Genomic DNA, 21,157 nt, shown 5'->3' on the forward strand with positions numbered 1-21,157 from the left:
TAAATTGGACTATACCAAGATTAAAACCTTTTTATTGCAAAGAACACCACAAGAAAGTGAAAAGAATAGGAGAAAATGTTTGCAAATCCTATTTTTGATGTAAATCAAAAAAGAACCTGTATCCAGAATATATAAAGAACTCTTATAGCTCAATGCTAAAAGGACAACCCAGTTTAAAAATGAGCAAAGGTTCCGAATAGATTCCGCTTCAAAGAAGATATACAAATGGCCAATAAGTGCATGAAAAGATGCTTAGTATCGTTACCTATAAGAGAAATGCAAATCAAAACAACAGTGAGATATCACTAGGTATCTTCACACCCACTGGAACGGCTAGAATCCAAAAAACAGGTAATACAAGGGTTGGTGAGGATGTGGAGAAATCCCTTATACACTGCTGATGGTGATGTAAAATAGTGCAGTAACTTTGGAAAACAGTGTGGCTGTTCCTCAAAAGGTAACTGCTCAATGGGAACCAGTTAGCAGGGAAATCCTCTAGTCTCCCCACCCCATTGTGAAGCCCAGTGGGGTCTTAGGATAGCAGGCACAGTACCTGGAGTATTTCTCTGGGTGTTTATATATCCCATCTGGAAAATAACAGATGAACTAAGTTTCTTCCAACCATCTGACCCAGGAAGTGGAGCTTACTTCTTCCCCCACCCCCATTTTAATGTTGGCTGGACTTCGTGTATCTTTTCTACAAAATAGAGTATGAAAAGGGATAAGTGGTAACATCACAATGGAAAAACCTAGCTGACACCTCTTTAACCATGTGATCAAGGTTAGTGTCACCAGTGATAGGTCATGTGGATGTCAGGTACCCCCAATATGCTGCAATGAGAAAGACACTTCATCTCTGTGGTGATCTTTCCAAAAACTCATAACTACAGTCTAATCGTGAAAAAAAAAATCAGATAAACTCAAATTGAGAGACATTTGACCAAATACCTGTCCCGTACTCCTCAAAACTGTCAGTAATGAAAATCAAAGAAAGGCAGGAACTGTTACAGACCAGAGGAGACAAAAGAGACATGACAGGGGGCCGGCTCGGTGACTCAGGCGGTTAGAGCTCCATGCTCCTAAATCCGAAGGCTGCCGGTTCAAGTCCCACTTGGGCCAGTGGGCTCTCAACCGCAACTCCCGCAAGGGATGGTGGGCAGCGCTCCCTGCAGCTAAGATTGAACACGGATACTTAACCTGGCAGTGGAGATAACCATGATCACAAAGGCGGTTTTCGCAGGGCGAGGCTTATCCATTGCACTCCGGATGTGCTGACCCATGCGATTTCCCCAAATGTGGGAGACGCAACTGCATAATTTGTGGTAGTGGGGGACAGCATTCGCACTCTCCCCTGAAAAAAAATAAAAAATAAGTAAGTAAAATAAAATTGAACACGGCACCTTGAGCTGAGCTGCCACTGAGCTCCCGGATGGCTCGGTTGGAGCATGTCCTCTCAACCACAAGGTTGCCAGTTCAACGGGATGGTGGGCTGCGCCCCCTGCAACTAGCAACGGCAACTGGACCTGGAGCTGAGCTGCGCCCTCCACAGCTAAGACTGAAAGGACATCAACTTGAAGCTGAACAGCATCCTCCACAACTAAGATTGGGGGGACAACAATTTGACTTGGAAAAACATCCTGGAAGTACACACTGTTCCCCAATAAAGTCCTGTTCCCCTTCCACAATAAAATCTTTTAAAAAAGAGACGTGACAACTAAATGAAATGTGGGATCCTAGGTTGGATCCTTGAACAAAAACGGAACATAAATGGAAAATATGATGAAATCCAAAGAAAGCCTGGAGTTTTAGTAGTAATGTACCAGTGTTGGTTTCTTAGTTTTGACAAATGTACCTTGGTAATGTAAGGTTAGAGAAATGTAGTATTAGGGGAAACTGAAACTCGGTGAAAGGTATGCAAGAACTGTTTTACTTTTGCAACTTTTCTATAAATCTGAAATTATTCCACACACACAAAAATCCAACAATAAACAGAGTTGACCTACATCTGAACACCGTTTACTAGAGATCACATGTCGTGTACTGATGATGGTCCAGAAGAATGCCTAGGTTTGGTAACACATACCCTGTTTCCCCGAGAACAAGACCTAGCCGAACAATCAGCTCTAATGCATCTTTTGGAGCAAAAATTAATATAGGACCCAGTCTTATTTTACTATTATGTAAGACCGGGTCTTATGTTAACATTTGCTCCAATAGACGCATTAGAGCTGATTTTCCCACCGGGTCTTATTTTCGGGGAAACACGGTATCTTTTTCAAATAGTGGTGGAGTAGCCTCTTGTCCAATACCTTTAGCAGGCAAAATTTTCCACTTAAAATTTAATAGCATTTTTTTCTTGTCGGTTACTTTCTATTATATTTATCTCCAGTGACCCTATTTTAAAAAGTATAGAAGTGATATAAAGTTTTCTTTTTAAATAAGTTTTAGGGGAAAGAATAGAATTTACTTTCAAAAATATACTAAGAAAATAACAGTAGAAATGATAGGAAGGTCTGGCTAAATGAATGGAGCTGGAAGCTCTGCTCTGTTATGCTCACCAAACAGCTCTCATCTATTTTGAGGTCTCCAGGGGATTAAGCTCTTGGGGAGATCATGCACTTGGCCCATGGCTTGTCTTGTTTCTCTGGTAAAAGCAGTACTACAGCAAAAGTTAATAAACAGGTTATATGGGGAAAACACTGCCATGTTTTTCTTTACTCTCACAACACTACTACACTCAAAATACTTTTTTTCCCCCACATCAACCAATTCTTTTGACACCTGGGTGTCCTGCAATTCGATTCAATTCTGACACTAATGCGTTAGCTCGGCCCCCACAGGTTAAGGGCTCAGTCTCACAAAACTGACTTCCACTTCAGCCGTCTACCGTAACTTTAGTAGGTCCCAGGTTTCCACAACTTCTGTCTGACTTGGCTACAAATCAGCGTTCCTGCAGGCCCCTCCTTGGGTTTAATTGCTAGAGTGACTCATAAAACTCAGGGAAACATGTTTACCAGTTTATAATAATAGGATATGATAAAGAATAGAAATCGATATCTAAATGGAAGAGATGCATAGGACAAGTTCTATGGGACGGGGCACGGGGCTTCCATAGTCTTGCCAGGGGCACCACTCTCCCAGCACCTCCATGTGTTCAGCAATCTGAAAGCTTTTCAAACCCTGTGCTTTTGGGATTTTTATGGAGGCTTTATCACAAAGGCATGGATGATTGTTAATGCCTCTTCCAGCCCATCATCCCCTCTCCAAAGAATATAAGGACGTGGCTGAAAGTTCCAAGCTTCTAATGACTTGGTCTTCCTGGAGACCATCCCCTATCGTGAAGCTATCCAGGAGCCCGCTCAGAGTCACCTCATTTGAAAAAAAGACACTCCTCTCACTCAGAAACTTCCAAGGGTTTTAGGAGCTTTGTGTCAAGAACCAGAGGCAAAGACCTACATATATGTATTTTTTTTCTATTTCACACTGGTCTTCCAATTTATAAATCCAACTTTTGTGAGCTTAGTTAACATGATGAAATCAAGCATCAGAACTCACAGTGTTAAGGACTTAACTCTAGATCTGGGGTAACCATCCTCCCAGCTCCTACCAGCTGAAGTTCAGAAACAGTTTTATCATTTGTTCATTCAGCAAGCCTTATCTTGACACTTCCTGTGTGTCAGGCACTTGTGAGCTAGTCATTGGGAATACAACAACGGATCTAACTTCAGGGTGCTTACACTCCAACAAAGGAGACAAAGCCTGAAATACAGCGCCTTATGTACAGTACATTATGGAAGATACGTAGTCCCCAAAAGCTCAGAAGAGTGGAAAAATTATTCCTTTTGGGGTTGAGTTAGGGATGTTCCACATAGGAAGTGACATTTATTTTATATAGGATGGGGTAGAGCTGGGGGTAATAAGGGAACTATGCAGAAATGATACCTGCATTCCCAGAAACAACAAAAATTATGTTAAAAATCTTAAAATTTGAAGAGGTTATCGAAAGACAAAATTTTTAAACATTTGTTAACAATAGAGAGCTACGTATGTGTTCATGAATGGGAAGACTCTATATCTTAAAAATCACAAATTCTGTCCAAATTCAAAAAGTCAATGCCACTTTAATCAAAATCCTAATAGGTCTTTTCCAGAACTTGACAAGCTGGTCATTAAACTCAGAAAGAATTTAAAGGGCCAAATGAAGACATAGGCAATAACCTCCCTGACATTGGTCTTGGCAATCATTTTTTAGCTCTGACTCCACAGGCAAGGGCAATAAAAACAAAAATAAACAAGTGGGACTACGTGAAACCAAAAAGCTTCTACATAGTGAAGGAAACCGTCAACAAAACGAAAAGGCAACCTATTCAATAGGAGAAGATATTCGCAAATCATGTATCTGATAAGGGATTCATATAAAAAAAAAACATAAAGAACTCATATAACTCAATAACAAAAAAATCTGATTTAAAAATGGGCAGAGGATTCAACTAGACATTTTTCCAAAGAGGACATACAAATGGCCAACAGGTACATGAAAAGATGCTCAGCATCACTAATCGTCAGAGAAATGCGAATCAAAACCACAATGAGATGTCATCTTACACCTGTTAGAACAGCTATTATCAAAAAGATAAGATATATAAGTGATGTATTACAGAATTGTACACTTGAAACCTATATAACATTACTAACAATTGTCACCCCAATAAACTTTAATTAAAAAATAAAAGAAATAACAAGTGTTGGCAAGAATATGGAGAAAATGAACCCTTTTCTGTACTGTTGGTGGGAATGTAAATTGGTGCAGCCACTATGAAAAATAGTACAGAGATTCCTCAAAAAGTTAAAAATAAAACTAACATATTATCCAGTGACATCAGGAAAGAGGGACTTTCATACACTTTGGAAGCACATTTATAACACCAAGTAAAGTTATAGATGGCATAACCTATGACCCTATGGTTCCTTCTCTAAATATTTACTCTAGAGCCACAGTGTCCAATACAAGTAATCACCAGCCACATGTGACTCTCGATTCGAGCACTTGAAATGTGGCTAGTCCAAACTGAGAAATTCATATTGGATTTAAAGACTTTGTATGAAAGAAATAGTGTGAGATATTTCATTAATTTTTATATTGATCATATGTTGAAATGGATATATTGGATATGCTAGGTTAAAATATATTACTGAAATTAATTTTATCAGTTTCTTTTTAAATTTTGTAACGTGGCTACTAGAAAATTTTAAATTACGTAACGAGGTATGATAAAAAATATGATGAATGTTTAAATTTTAAAAATTGTATTATAGTAAAAGACATTGCTATTTTTTTCTTTTTTTTTAAATTTATTGGGGTGACAATTGTTAGTAAAATTACATAGATTTCAGGTGTACAATTCTGTATTACATCATTTATAAATCCCATTGCGTGTTCATCACCCAGAGTCAGTTCTTCCATCACCATATATTTGATCCCCCTTACCCTCATCTCCCACCCCCTTTCCCCCTTACCCTCTGGTAACCACTAAACTATTGTCTGTGTCTATGAGTTTTTGTTTCTCATTTGTTTGTCTTGTTCTTTTGTTGTTTTAGGTTTATATACCGCATATCAGTGAAATCATATGGTTCTCTGCTTTTTCTTCTGTCTGACTTATTTCGCTTAGCATTATACTCTCAAGATCCATCCATGTTGTCACAAATGTGCCTATATCATCTTTTCTTACCGCCAAATAGAATTCCATTGTGTATATATACCACAACTTCTTTATCCATTCATCTATCGAAGGACATTTTGGTTGTTTCCATGTCTTGGCCACTGTAAACAAAGCTGCAATGAACATTGGAGCACCCGAAAGACACATCGCTATTAAACTGCCTCAAAATACTCCCCCTCACTTTGAACACACTTATCCCATCATTCTTGCCACTTTGTGAAGCAGTTCTGGAAGTGAGTGTCTCTTTCAGCACTCTTTTGTGAGTGTCTCAAGTTGCACTGTCGTGGCTGCCTTGATGTCCTGAATCAATTAAAAACGTTTACCTTTCCTGGTCATTTTGACTTTGGGAAAGAACCAGAAGTCACACAGTGCCATACCCAGTGAATAAGGTGGATGAGGACACACCATAATTTGACATAAATTGCCATACCAGAAGCAATGTGTGACACAAAGCCTTTCTGTTGTGATCTCAAAATACAGTGAACACAGCTGCCAAGTGTCCAGTGGAAATGCAGGGATCTTCAATATGGGAAGCGGCGTGTCAAACCTTAGTAACAGTATGTGACAAGTTTCAAGTTGTTTGGTACAGTCAGTTGGGTTTGAGCTACGGTTGAGAGGTGTGTTTTAAAGTGTGCCATGAATCACCTTCCATCATGACAATGCTCCGTGTCACACATCGCTTCTGGTATGTGACAATTTCTGTCAAATAAAAACATTAAATGGTGTGTCCTCATCCACCTTATTCACTGGGTCTGGCACCGTGTGACTTCTGGCCCTTCCCCGAAGTCAAAATGACCATGAAAGGTAAACGTTTTGAATTGATTCAGGACATTGAGGCAGCCACGACAGCGCAACTAGAGCACTCACAAAAATGGACTTCCAGAACTGCTTCAGAAAGTGGCAAGAATAATGGGATAAGAGTGTTCGAAGAAAGGAAGAGTATTTTGAGGGGGATTAATGGCAATGTGCTTTTTACTGTAATACATTTTTTTAAATTTAAACATTCAGTGTATTGTTTGATCACACCTCATATGTGACTCTCACTGTGGCTTTATTGTATTTCTATTGGACAAAGCTGCTATAGAGAAACTCTCACGGTTATACACAAAGAAACATGCTTAAAATTTTAATTGTAGTCTTGCTTGAAATATTAAAAATTTGGGAACATTAGTGCCTTCCAGCAGGAAAACAATAAGAAATATTGCTGGAGGACTTATACAATTAATAAAATATATGTAAAAGTGAAAACAAAACAATTCATTGTGTTGTTTATAGACAGGGACAAAAGGATTCGTATATAGTAAAAGTGTAAAACATGGATGGAAGGGATTTGTGAATCTTCATGAAAGTGATTAGCTCTGGGGAAGAAAAGAGGAGAATTGGATAGGTGGTATATACAGAGAAATTCAATGAATCAGTAACAGCTTATTTCTTTAGATTAAAAAACAAATATTCAATGCAGAAAAAATGTATAGGTACTAAACTTATGGATCTTAGGTTCAGAGAGGATTTTATTAATTTGACCTCAAAGGCAAGGGAAGTCATAGCAAAAATAAATGAACGGGACTATATCAAACTAAAAACCTTCCACACAGCAAAGGAAACCATCAACAAAACAAAGAGACAATCAACCAAATGAGAGAAGATATTTGTAAACAATACCTTTGATATATCAAAAATATATAAAGATCTCATACAACTCAACAACAAAAATACAATTAAAAAACGGGCAGAGAACCTAACAGACACTTTTCCCAAGAAGACATACAAATGCCCAACAGATATGTGAAAAGATGCTCAACCTCACTAGCTATTAGAGAAATGAAAATCAAAACCACAATGAGATACTACCTCACAGTTTTTAGAATGGCTATTATCAACAAGACAAGTAATAGCAATTATTAGAGAGGTTATGGAGAAAAAGGAACCCTCATGCCCTACTGGTGGGAATGTAAATTGGTACAACCACTATGGAAAACAGTACGGAAATTTATCAAAAAATAATAGAATTACCATATGACCCAGCAATCCCTCTTCTGGGTATCTACCCAAAAAAATCTAAAAACATTTTTCTGTAAGAATATATGTATCCCTATGTCATTGCAGCATTATTCATGGTGACCAAGACATGGAAATAACCGAAGTGTTCTTTGATAGATAACTAGATAAAGAAGATATGGTACATATATAAAGGAATATTACTTGGCCATAAGAAAAGATGAAATACTGCCATTTGCAACAACATGGTTTGAGGTTGAGATTATCATACTAAGTGAAATAAGTCAGAAAAAAATCAAGAAACATATGACTTCACTCATATGTGGGATATAAAACTGAAAGCAACAAACAAACAAGACAAGCAAACAAAAACTCAGACACAGGCAACAGTTTAGTGGTTACTAGAGGGTCAGCGGGGAGATGTGGTAGAGGAGGGTAAAAGAGGTCAAATGTATGGTCATGGACGGAGAACTGACTTTGGATGGTGAACACACAATGCAATATGTAGATGATGTGTTACAGAATTGTACATTTGGAACCTATGTAACTTTACTAACCAATGTAACCCCAATAAATTTAATTTAAAAATTAAAAATATATTCTAGGCAAACATGGCAAAATGTCAACATTTCTCAAATATCTGTCAAATGTGGGTGGTGGCTTTATGTTATTTGTGTTATGTTCTCTGCATTTTTGTGTGTTTAAAATAGCTGTTTATTAAAAGAAACAGTAAAAACTATGTATAGTGTCAGATGGGTACTAGACTTATTGGGGGAGCACTTCAAAAATTATATGTCTAACATCTGAAACTAATATAAAGTAATATTGAATGTCAACTATAATTTTAAAAAGCAGTCACAGGGATATAAAATATATCATAGGGAATATAGTCAATAATATTCTAGTAACTATGTACAGTGCAGATGAGTAATAGACTTACTGGTTTATTACTTTGTGAGCTATATTAATGCCTAATCACTATGTTGTTTTGTACACCTGAAATTTATTTTAAAAATAAATAAATAAATGAATAATACAAGAAACAGGTCATAAAGAATTTGTACCCTATGCTAAGGAGTTTGAACCTTCCTTTGGTCAATGTTTGGAAGCCACTGAAGGGCTTTAAACGGGGAGAGATTTCGATTTAGAGCATTTGACAGTCTAATTTTAGGCTCATTCAGCTCATCAGCTAATAAAAGTCAAGAAAAATATTTCATTACTTCTGGTGCACACTTTTTTCCTACATTTGAACAGCTCTGTAATTGGGATGTGTTATGTTGGTCAGTCAAGAGTAAGGGCATGGATGTCGTTGCCTGTGTTAATGCACCTATACTTGCAGAATGGGTGTCAGCTGCTTGGATGAAAATTCCTGGAGGCAATCGTAGAGCTCTCTTAAATGCTGCATCACCAACGCTCTTCATGGCACAGAGAATGGTAATGTGGAAAAACACTGATCTCAGTTACTGAAGTGGTTTAGAAGAGGTAGGTTCTATATATAAAGGAGTTTTAGGAAAGCATTAACTTATTTAATTGGCTTCTATTTTCCTTTTTATATGTGCACAAGAGTGGAATGATTTTTTCTTTTTAAATTTTTTTTTTAATTCTGGTAAAATACACGTAAAATCTACCATCTAAACCATTTTTAAGTGTGCGGTTCGATGGCATTAAGTACAGTCACACTGTTGTGTAACTGTCACCACTATATCCAAAACTCTTTTCATCTTACAGAACTGAAACTCTGTACCAATTAAACAATAACTCCCCATTTCCAGCCACTATAATGAAACGACTCTCCAAATCTCATACAAGTACATCTGATTGATAGGACATTCCTAAATCACAATGGAACTACAAGGGAGTCTAGAAAATGTTTTTTAGCTTTCCAGGCTCTGCAGTATATGACAAGGCATTCTACCAGGGGCTGGAATGGATGCTGAACACCATTCTAGCATATCCATTGTACCTATCTGTCAGAATTGGCTCTGGAATACACTGGGGAAAGATTATTCTAAACAGGAAAAACCAAATACAACGGTGAATTCTGTGACTTTGAGACACCAAAGTTGACGTCACTTAACTGTGCGGACCCATCCCTGTCACTCCTAACAGAGGCCTATGCAGGATCTCTCACCAACAATGGGAAATGAAACATTCTCCAGGCATGAGCACTGCCAGGGCCAGTCTAGTCTGAAGACTTTACACAGATAAGGCCCATAAAATTTCCTGCATTTGCTGCCACTGGGATTTGACTATCCTTGAACTTTACATCTCGTTGAATTGCTTTTCTAATTGCACTTCCTTTTTAAATGGTCAACATGCCACTGTGTCTTTCCATTAACATGGGGTTTTATATTCACAGCATTTAGTTGAGTTATTAATTGATGAGAATTTTGGGGGGCCCAATTCTCTATTTGTGACAGCTTGTGAGTTCCCTCTTCCTTTCCCTCAACAAAAAGTAAGGAAACCAAACAACTACAAATCCTAACAGCTTTCATCCAATTCTCAAGTTTTCATCCACTTTCAGTATTCTGTCACTAGCAGTTATGTCAGCAGCAAAGTGCTTCAGTGACAATCAGATTTTGATGTATCCATCTGGCAAAACACATTAAAGAAGATCGCAATAATTCCAACCCCAAATCCAAGCAGATAAAGGTTATATTACTCAAGAACTTACCCCAAGTGACAGAAATTAAACTCATCCAAAGGAAATACTTATTAGCATTCAGCAGCCAAGATTTCAAGTATAAGTGCTTTTGGCGGTGGTTTTATATATTTATCTCAAAATCATCTGGAAATCTCTGGCTCCTTAATGTAGCTCCCTTTAAATTTTTTGAACGACATGATTTTCATTTGCCTCCCTCCACTGATGTTTCCCATTTCCTCAGGCCAGTCCAGCCATTGACACAAAGACTAATATTTGATGACAGATGGCTCCGTGAGCTTCTAGTAAGGCCATATCTCACTTTTGGAATGCAAGCAATAACCAAGTTCCTCTAGAGTCTTATTTATTATACTATTATTGTGCACAGACTCATTAGATGTAAAACATTCTGCCAGTCAACTTGATCCTGCTCTTCCCCAGCTGTCACGCTGGCAGCACAAAGATGGCGACAGATGATACTGATGGGCAATATGACTGCCATCTCAGCCTTCCCAAATTGAATGCCTAATGCTTCTCAACGGAGGGAATGTGGTAGAGAAAAGAGCTAGGATGGCACTCTGCAGCCTGCGGTTTAATCACCATGGTTGTTTACTAATGGCATTCATAGCGCACCATTGGCTACGCCTTCCCAGCACTTGCAAGCGTACTTATGGCAACTGTATGAACAAACTGAAATCAAATTACATCCTACCCTTTATCCTGTGAAAATGCTCTCAGTTCTGCATCCTGGTCCCAATTCTTGCCATGGATCATTTCTTTTTCCTTTTTCAGGTATGTCTTCATCTGGTCTCAATGCTCAAACATTTCTCATTTTTGCAATAATATAAGAAGTAACAATTTATCCAATCACTCATTTAACAAGAGCATTCATTCTGGAGTACTTGCTATGCCCCAGGCACTATACCAGGCCAAATATACAAAGAAATGACTTTGGTGTAATCTCTGTCCTCCAGGACTTCTCTATCTAATAGGGAAGAAACAGATCATCTAAATGTGAATTGTTCAGGGTGATATTTCAGCTGCTGTGACAAATAGACCCCAAAATACAGTGGCTTTGAGAATATAAAAATTTGTTTCTCTCTCATTAACAGCTCCAAGTTTGGCAGGGGGCTCTCCTCTTACACATTCAGAAATCCAGGTCCCTTCCATTTTGTTCCTCCATCTCCAGGGTATTATCCTGGTCTACATGGCTAAGCAGGGTGGTAGGCACTGAAGAGGGAGACAGTGGGAGTCCCAGGAAAGTTATTTTATTTTAAGAAGTGACAGGGGAATTTCTCACATTCTATTGATACTTAGTTACATGGCCATATCTAGCCACAGAGCGGGTTGGGAAACAATCTCCAACCAGGCAGCCATGTTCCCAGGAAAAAGAGGAAAACGGATTTTGGTGGGAAAATGGCAGTTTTTGCCACACAATGCTATGTGCTAAATATTGATAGAGAGCATCTCTGGAGAGGCTCAACTATGCCATGGTTAAACATTCAGGTTCAGGAGTTAGACAAGCCAGTACTCAGCACAATACCATACACATAATAGGTACCCAGTAAATATTAGCTCACAGTATTTTTATTTGCCATTCTATCAAAATACACTTAAAGGATTGGATAGACTACCTGTGAGTAGGTCCTATCATGATTAGATAAGGAAGAAACCTTTGGGCAAAATCTCAAAGGACAAACAGGAATTCAGTAAGTGGACACCTGGCAGTTCACTCATTCTGGGCATGCATGTGCCAAGGGAAGTACATAACCAGATAATCATTTTTATCTGTGAGCAATTGGAATTTTCTCATACCAAGGGAGCTCATATTAGGCTCCTGAGTCTCACATTCTGACCCCATGGTGATATTGAACCTTAGCAAATCCCCTTGGGAGGATATAGGAGACATGAGACTAGCAACAAATATCATGAGGATCAGGGGACAACTGTCATTTTGGCACTGAGCATAGGCAGCAGAAAACCCAGGACTATGATCTAATGAGAAACTCATCCTCCATGTCTGGAAGACAAGCATCAAACCGGAGGAGAGAGGATTCTAGGAAGATGGCAGATTAGGAAACACTAGACATCTGTCTTCCTACCTAGACAGCAATTGCATTGGCATAACCTGGCTAATGTAACTATTTTGAGACTCGAGTGTCTATTCCAAGGTTTGTAACTTTTAAGGGAAGGCATGGACAGTAAATTGTGGTTAATTTTGGTGAATTTTACCTTCCAGGTTGGTATCAGATACCCCTTTTTCCACCAAGCTGCCACATGGTGGGCAGCTTTAGGCAACTTTCGGAAGCCAGGGTGGGCAATAAGGACCCTGTCCTCCCAAAATTGAAGACCTGTGTTCTGATTGTTTATTGCTGTTTCTGATCTTGGAGAGGTAAACACATAGGCAGGCAACCATTGTTGCACACCTCCTCACAAAGTTGCAAGCACTTCCCTTGCCAGCTGAAGTAACTTCCATGGAATTAAAGGGCAAGCATTCTTCTCCCTCTCTCTTTCCCTCTCTCTTTCTCTTTTTTAATTTTATTCCTTTTCCCCTTTTGTAAGCCAGATATTTAAAGTCCAGACTTTTCCAAAAGGAACGACATATACAGCGGAACTTAAAAGTCACCATGCAAGCCTAGAGAAAGGTGCATGCTCAGGGAAAGACACAGGTTTTAAAAAGACCTGAAAAGACCTTAAGTTTATACCTCAGGCTGATCCCCAGCACAGATACAGCCTACAATAATCCAAAGCAAAAACAAAATCAGCAAACCCTGAGGAAGGGGGAGAATCTGATTTCCAGGGTTACTATATTATTAGATTCAAATTTCCAGTTTTCAACAAAAATTCACAAGGCATGCAGGAAAGTATAGTCCATTCAAAGGGAAAAAAGAAATCATTATAAACTGTGTTCAATGAGAAAAACCAGATGGCAGAATTACTAGACAAAGACTTTAAAATAACTGTATTAATGCTGCTCAAAGAACTAAAGAAAGACATGGAAAAAAGTCAAAAAAGCAATGTATGAACAAAATGGAAATACCAATAAAGAGATAGAAAATGTAAAAAGCTTTTTAAAATTCTGAAACTGAAAAGTACAATAACTGAAATGAAAAATTTACTAGGGGGATTTAAAGGCATATTTGAGCAGCAAAAAGAAAAAAACAACAAGTGGACTTGAAGATAGGATCATTGAAATTACCAAAACTGAGGAACAGGAAGAAAAAAGATTGAAGAAAAGTGAACAGAGCTTAAGGAACATGTGAGACATCCTTAAATGAACCAATATATGCATTGTGGGAGTCCCAGAAGGCAAAGAGAAAGAGAAAGAAAGGGGCAGAGAGATTATTAAAAGAAATAATAGCCAAAAAGTCCCCAAATTTGATGAAAGACATAAATATAATTATCCAAGAAGCTCAACAAACTCCAAGTAGGATGAATTCAAAAAGACCCATGCCAAGACACATTACAATCAAACTGTTGAGAGGCAAAGACAAAGAGAAAAATCTTAAAAGCAGCAAGAAAGAATTAATGCAACACCAACAAAGGATCCTCAGTAAGATTATGAGCAGATTTCTCATTAGAAACTTTTAAGGCCAGAGGCAGTGGACTGTTATATTCAAAGTGCTCAAAGAAAAATAACTGTCAACCAAGAATCCTATATCTGGCAAAACTGTCCCTCAAAAGTAGCGAGAAATTAAGATATTCCCAGATAAACAAAAACTGAGAAAGTTGGTTACTGCTAGACCTATCCTGCAAGAATGCTAAAAGGAATCCTGCAAGTTGAAATAAAAGGACACTAGACAGTAACTTGAAGCTGTATGAAGAAATAAATATCTCAGTAAAGATAAATATGTGGGCAATTATAAAAGCTACTATTATTTTAACTTTGGTTTATAACTCCAATGTTTGTATTCTACATGATTTAAGAGATTAATACATTTTTAAAAACTATTACTTTAAAAACTAGTATTATTATAACTCTGGTTTGTAATTCCACATTTTGTTTTCTACATAATTTAAGAGGTTAATGCATAAAAATAATTATTAGTTTATGTTTTGGACAAATGTGTACATAGACGTAATTTTGTAACATCAATAACTGAAAGTGGTAGGGACAGAGTTGTATAGAAGAGTTTTTGTTTGTTACTGAAGTTAAACTGGTATAAATTCCAATTAGAGTGTTATATATTTGGATATTAAGTATAATACCCTTGATGACCACAAATAAAATAACTATAGAATATACACAAAAGGAAATGAGAAGGGAATTAAAACATTCATTGAAAAAAATCAATGAAACACAAAGACAGTAGTGCAGGAAATGAGGTATTTAAAAAAGCTATAAGGCATTAGAAAAAATTATCAAAATGACACAAGTAAGTCCCTCCTTATCAGCAATTACTTTAAATATAAGTGGACTAAATTGTCCTATCAAAAGACAGAGATTGATGGAATGGATTTTTTAAAAACCATGATCCAACTATATACTATCTACAATAGACTCACTGTAGATCTAGAGACACAAGTAAGCTGAAAATGAAAGAATGAAAAAAAAATATTCCATGTAATAGTAACCAAAAGAGAGTAGGGATGGCTACAAATAAGCCAGTCACAGAAAGACAAGTACTGTATAATTCCACTTATATGAGGTACCTAGAGTAGACAAATTGATAGAGGCAAAGGGTGGTTGCTAGTGAGTTGAGAAGAAGGCACAATGGGGAACTATTGTTTAGTGAATACAGAGTTTTCGCAGGGCAATATGAAAATATTCTGGAGATAGTGATGATAGTTGCACAACAATGTGAGTGAACTTAATACCACTGAACTGTCCACTTAAAAATTATTAAGATGATAAATTTTATGTGTATTTTGCCACAGTTTTTTACAATGGTATTAAATTTTTAAAAATGTAATCCAGATTGGAGTCTTTACAGTCCTAATGTCCCAAATAGTAGTCTTTTAAAATGTGTGTGCCATGGTCAGATAGGTTTGACAAACATTTTATATTATATGCCCAATGCATATGAGCTCCGTAAATTTTTAGAGTGGTGCTGCAATAAGGAAACTCTTGTTTTCCTATTTTATTTCATGAAACAATCTGATCACTGCTGTTCAACAGTGATCAAGGAACAGAAGAGTTTTGAAACAGTAACCTCTCATGTACCCTGTTCCAGTGATTGCTGGCCTACAGGAAATTTCCACTGGTTATAGCTCCTGATCCCTACCTGTGACAAACTGTTTATTTAGTGCCCCCCGCCCCCACTGAGCCTGTCCTCCTGGTATTTAAGTCTTCTGAATCTGGCCTGGTTCTGTGACCTGCAGCAGAATTAACACAGTGCCAGTTCTAGGCCTAAGCCTTATGAAGGTCTGGCATCTTCCATGTTTGCATTGTGAGGGGAGTCAGCTGCTGTATAAGAAGTCTGACTACTGTGAGATTACCACACTGTGAGGAAGCCCAAGCTAACCACATGGAGAAGACACGTGGAGGAGAACCAAGGAACTCCTCCAACAGCAATCACTCCATTCAGCCCCCAACCTTCTGAGCACCAGAAGTGATGCCACATAAAACAGATAAACAGCCTGCTCAACGTGCATTTTGGGAGCAAATAAGCAATTACTGCACTAGTGGCAGCCAGCCCCAGTTCACAGCTTAGCTTCTCCCAGGCACCTCTAGGCCCACCACAAGTGGCAACTATCTGCAGATCACTATGTAGCTCAAAAGAAGTGGCCCAGGGAGGACATAAACAACAGCTGAGCTTGACCTGCAACAGAGCCCCTCCCAAGAGACCCCAGAAACACATCTGATGGCCAGCTTTAAACCACACCAGAGCACCACTCAACCACTTCCATAAAAATGGAACACACCCGGGCCGGCCCGGTGGCTCAGGAGGTTGGAGCTCCGTGCTCCTAACTCCGAAGGCTGTCGGACAGTTTGGTTGTTTCCATGTCTTGGCCACTAGTGCTGGGATTGGGGCTCCTTAGCAAGAGGCATGGGGTATTCAAAGCCAGGAGCTGCTTGTTTGGGGTTTGTGAGTCCTCTTCTCCTTCCCCAATAAAATCTTAAAAAAAAAAAAAAAAAAAAAAAAGGAACACACCCAAAGGGCAGACTGTGCAGGCAACAGAGCCCTGCTAAAGTGAATTCTGCTCTGTTAGGGTCGTCACTGCACAAAAGTTCCTCCAGTGTAGTCATGGCTAGTCCTCACAATCAACCAGCCTGAGGGTTAATCCTGTTTGATGTGCAAACAGCAACCAAGGCTCAACTACGATAAGAAGGCACTCAAAACCCACACAAGGAACACTCCTGGAGCACCTGGCTTGGGTGACCAGGGAAACTGTGCCACTGCATCCCACATGGCACCTACTACGTAATGCCACCCCGTCAAGACCAAGAGACATAGCAGATCTACCTAATATATAGAAATAAACACAGAAAGGCAGCCAGAATGGGGAAACAAAGAAACATATCCCAAATAAAAGAACAGGAGAAAACTACAGAAAAAGAACTAGAAGATGGAGGCAAGAAACCTACCAGATATAGAGTTCAAAACAATCGTTATAAGAATGCTCAAGGAATTTAATGAGAAAAAAGAGATAGCAAACATAAAAAAGCATATAGAAATCATAAAAAAGAGCCAGTCTCAAAGAAATTGAAGACACAAAGAAATGGAAAGACATTGCACGTTCATGGATTAGAAGAATCAACATAGTTAAAATGGCCATATTACCCAAAGCAATATACAGATTTAATGCAATCCCCATCAAAATCCCAATGGCATTTTTTTAAAGAAATAGAACAAAAAAACATCAGATTTATATGGAACCACAAAAGACCCCGAATAGCCAAAGCAATCCTAAGAAAAAAGAACAATGCTGGAGGTATTACACTCCCTAACTTTAGCTTGTACTACAGGGCAACAACAGTCAAAACAGTATGATATTGGAGAAGAACAGACATATAGAACAATGGAATAGAATCTAAAACTCAGAAATAAGTCCACATAAATATGGACAGATAATTTTCGACAAAGAAGCCAAAAACATACAATGGAGAATTGACAGCCTCTTCAATAAATGGTGCTAGGAGAATAGGAAAGCCACATGCAAAAGAATGAAACTGGACTGCTGTCACCATGTACCAAAATCAAAATGGATCAAAGACCTAAACATAAGACCTGAAACAATAAACAATAAACAACAAATAGAAGAAAATATAGGTACTAAACTTATGGACCTTGAGTTCAAAGAGCATTTTATGAATTGGATTCCAAAGGCAAGGGAAGTAAAAGCTAAAATAAATGAATGGGACTACATCAAACTGAAAAGCTTCTGCACAATAAAAGAAACCATTGACAAAATAAAGAGGCAAGCAACTGAATGGGAGAAGATTTTTGCAACAACACTTCCGATAAGAGGCGAATATCCAAAATATATAAGGAACTCATACAACTCAACAACACCAAAAAAAACCATACAGTCCATGCATGGGCCCTTGAAGAGGACCCCTGGGAAAGAGACCATGACCCTTAGTTTAGATGGTTCCCCTCCTCCACCCTCTTCCTCAAGGAAACCTTCAGAAACAGAATGTTTCAGGAACCCCACAGGCTATAACTAGGAACTTGGAAGTCACAGGTAAATATTTACCTGTCTCTTCCCAAAGAAACTGCTCTTCCAGAACTAGAGAAAAGGAGGCAAAAGGACAAATTGCAGTCTTGATCTTTTATGTGCTTTCAAGGAAAGAACCATTGATTAAAAACAGAAGGTCAAAAGGGTTCTGATCAAGATGGCAGAGTAGGTAAACACTGTGCTTGCCTCCTCTCGTGACCACATCAAAATTATAACTAAACTATAGAACAACCATTATTGAGAATTGCCTGGAGTCTAGTTGAACAGAAGTCCTAAAAATAAGGACATACAGAAGAAAACACTTCGAGACTGGTAGGAGGGGCAGAAATGCAGAGGAGCTCATCTCACACCCACATGTGGCTGTTAAAAATTGGGAAAGATATCTCAGCTGAAAATGTCTCCCCTGAGGAGTGAGGGGTACCAGCTCCACACCAAGCTTCCCAGCCCACGGTTCTGGTGTCAGGAAGAGAAGTCCCCACAACTGCAGTCTGTGAAAACCAGCAGAGATTGTGGCTGAGTGACATGGAGGGCTACTCAATGACCAATAGACATATGAAAAAATGCTCAACATCACTAATCATCAGAGAAATGCAAATAAAAACCACAATGAGATATCACCTCACACCAGTTAGAATGGCTGTCATCAACAAGACAAGTAATAGTAAGTGTTGGAGAAGCTGTGGAGAAAAAGGAACCCTCATACACTGTTGGTGGGAATGCAGATTGGTGCAACTGCTATGGAAGGCAGTGTAGAGGTTCCTCAAAAAATTACGAATAGAATTACCATATGACCCAGCAATCCCTCTCCTGGATATCTACCCAAAAAGTCTGAAAACATTTATCTATAAAGACATATGTGCTCCAATGTTCATTGCAGCTTTATTTACGGTGGCCAAGACATGGAAACAACCAAAATGTCCTTCGATAGATGAATGGATAAAGAAGTTGTGGTACATATACACAATGGAATACTATTCTGCCATACTAAAAGATGAAAGAGTACCATTTGCAACAACATGGATGGATCTTGAGATTATAATGTTAAGTGAAATAATTCAGACAGAAAAAATAGAGAACCATATGATTTCACTGATATGTGGTATGTAAAACTGAAAACAACAAAAGAACAAGACAAACAAATGAAGAAACAATAACTCATAGACACAGACAATAGTTTAGTGGTTACCAGAGGGGAGGGAGGTGGTAGATGAGGGTGAGGGGGATCAAATATATGCTCATGGAAAGACAATCGACTCTGGGTGGTGAACACACGATGTGATATGTAGATGATGTATTACAGAATAGTACACCTGAAATCTATGTAACTTTGCTAACAGTTGTCACCTCAATAAACTTTAATTTTAAAAAAAGAGCCAGTCATAAGTGAAGGATACAATAATTGAAATGAAGAATGCACTAGAAGGAATCACCGGCAGACTAAATGAAGAAGAATGGAATCAGCCCTTTAGAAAACAGAATGGAATCAGCCATTTAGAAAACAGGATAGCAGAAAGCACCCAATCAAAACAGCAAAAAGAAAAAAGAATTTTTAAAAATAAGCATAGTTTAAAGGGCCTCTAGGACAAGTGTAACAACATTCATATCATAGAGGTACTAGAAGGAAAAGAGAGAAAGTAAGGGATTGAGATCTTATTTGAAGAAATAATGACTGAAAACTTTCCTAACCTGGTGAAGGAAATAGACAAACAAGCCCAAACAGCAAAGAGAGTCCCAAACAAAATGAACTCAAACAGACCCACACCAAGACTCATTATAATTAAAAGGACAAAGGTTAAAGACAAAGAGAATCCTAAAAGTGGCAAGAGAAAGTCAACTAGTTACCTATAAGGAGCTCCCATAAGATTGTCAGCTGATTTCTCAACAGAAACTTTGCAAGCCAGAAGGAAGTAGCATGAAATATTCAAAATGATGAAAAGTAAGGACCTACAACCAAAATTACTGTACCCAGCAAAGCTATCATTTAAAATTGAAGGACAGATAAAGAGCTTCCCAAACAAGAAAAAGCTAAAGGAGTTTATCACCACTAAAGCAGTATTACAGGAAATGTTAAAGGGACTTCTTTAAGAAGAAGAAGAAGAAAATAGATGAAAAATATAAATAATAAAATGGCAATAACTACATAACTACAATTACTTTAGGTTAAATGTATTAAATGGTCCAATCAAAAGACAAAGGGTAGCTGCATGGATAAGAAAACAAAACATATGCTGCCTATGAGAGACTCACTTCAGGTTAAAAGACACACACAGAGTGAAAGTGAAGAGATGGAAAAAGATATTTCATGACAATGAAAACTAAAAAAAAAGCTGGGGTAGCAATTCTTATACCAGAGAAAATAGACTAAAACAAAGGCTATAACAGGAGACAAAGAAGAACCCAGTAATTTCACTTCTGCTAATTATAATAAGCAGAAGAAACCGAAAACACTACTATGTTGGGACATGTGCATCCATATGTTCATTGCAGCATTCTTTACAATAGCCAAGATATGGATGCAAACTTGGTGTCCATCAATGAATGAATAGACAAAGAAGAGGAGTTACATATATACAATGAAATATTACTCAGCCATAAAAAAGAATGAAATCTTGCCATCTGCAACAACCTGAATGGACCTAGAGGGTATTGTGCTGAGTGGAGTAAGTCAGACAAAGACAAATGTCATATGATTTCACTTACATGCGGAATCTAGAGAACAGTAGAAATGAACAATCAAAACAGAAACAAGCTCATAGATACAGAGAACATATTGATGGTTGCCTGATTGGGGGGGACTTGGGGCGATGGATGAGTGGGGTATTAAGAGGTACAAACTGGTAGTTACAAAATAGTTATGGGGATGTAGAGTATCGCATGGGGAATATAGTCAGTAGTATTGTAATAACTATGTTGTAAGATGGGTACTGGATTTATCAAGGTGATCACTTTGTAAGGTATATAAATATCTAATCACTGTATTATACACCTGAAACTAATATAATACTGTATGTCAACTGTAATTGACATATCCTCACATGTCAGGTGAGACTCAACAGAAGAAAACCAACACCCCAAGAAGACAGCTCTAAAAATAGAATCAAATATAGACTGGGGAACCACTGGAGACCACAAACATAAACATATCTATGCCTTCACTTATGTTAAATTAATTAAA

The 21,157-nt window shown here is 38.1% G+C and overlaps 1 non-coding gene across 1 annotated transcript; it reads left to right on the forward strand.

Moving 5' to 3' along the window:
• Positions 1-1,188: 1,188 nt before the first annotated feature.
• Positions 1,189-1,354, forward strand: LOC117016384 (U1 spliceosomal RNA). Its single transcript, XR_004421907.1, has one exon. It is a non-coding gene; the product is annotated as a U1 spliceosomal RNA (small nuclear RNA).
• The last annotated feature ends 19,803 nt before the right edge of the window (positions 1,355-21,157 follow it).

This window comes from Rhinolophus ferrumequinum, chromosome 23 (assembly GCF_004115265.2).
Source record: "Rhinolophus ferrumequinum isolate MPI-CBG mRhiFer1 chromosome 23, mRhiFer1_v1.p, whole genome shotgun sequence".
In the NCBI taxonomy this organism is placed as follows: Eukaryota; Metazoa; Chordata; class Mammalia; order Chiroptera; family Rhinolophidae; genus Rhinolophus; species Rhinolophus ferrumequinum.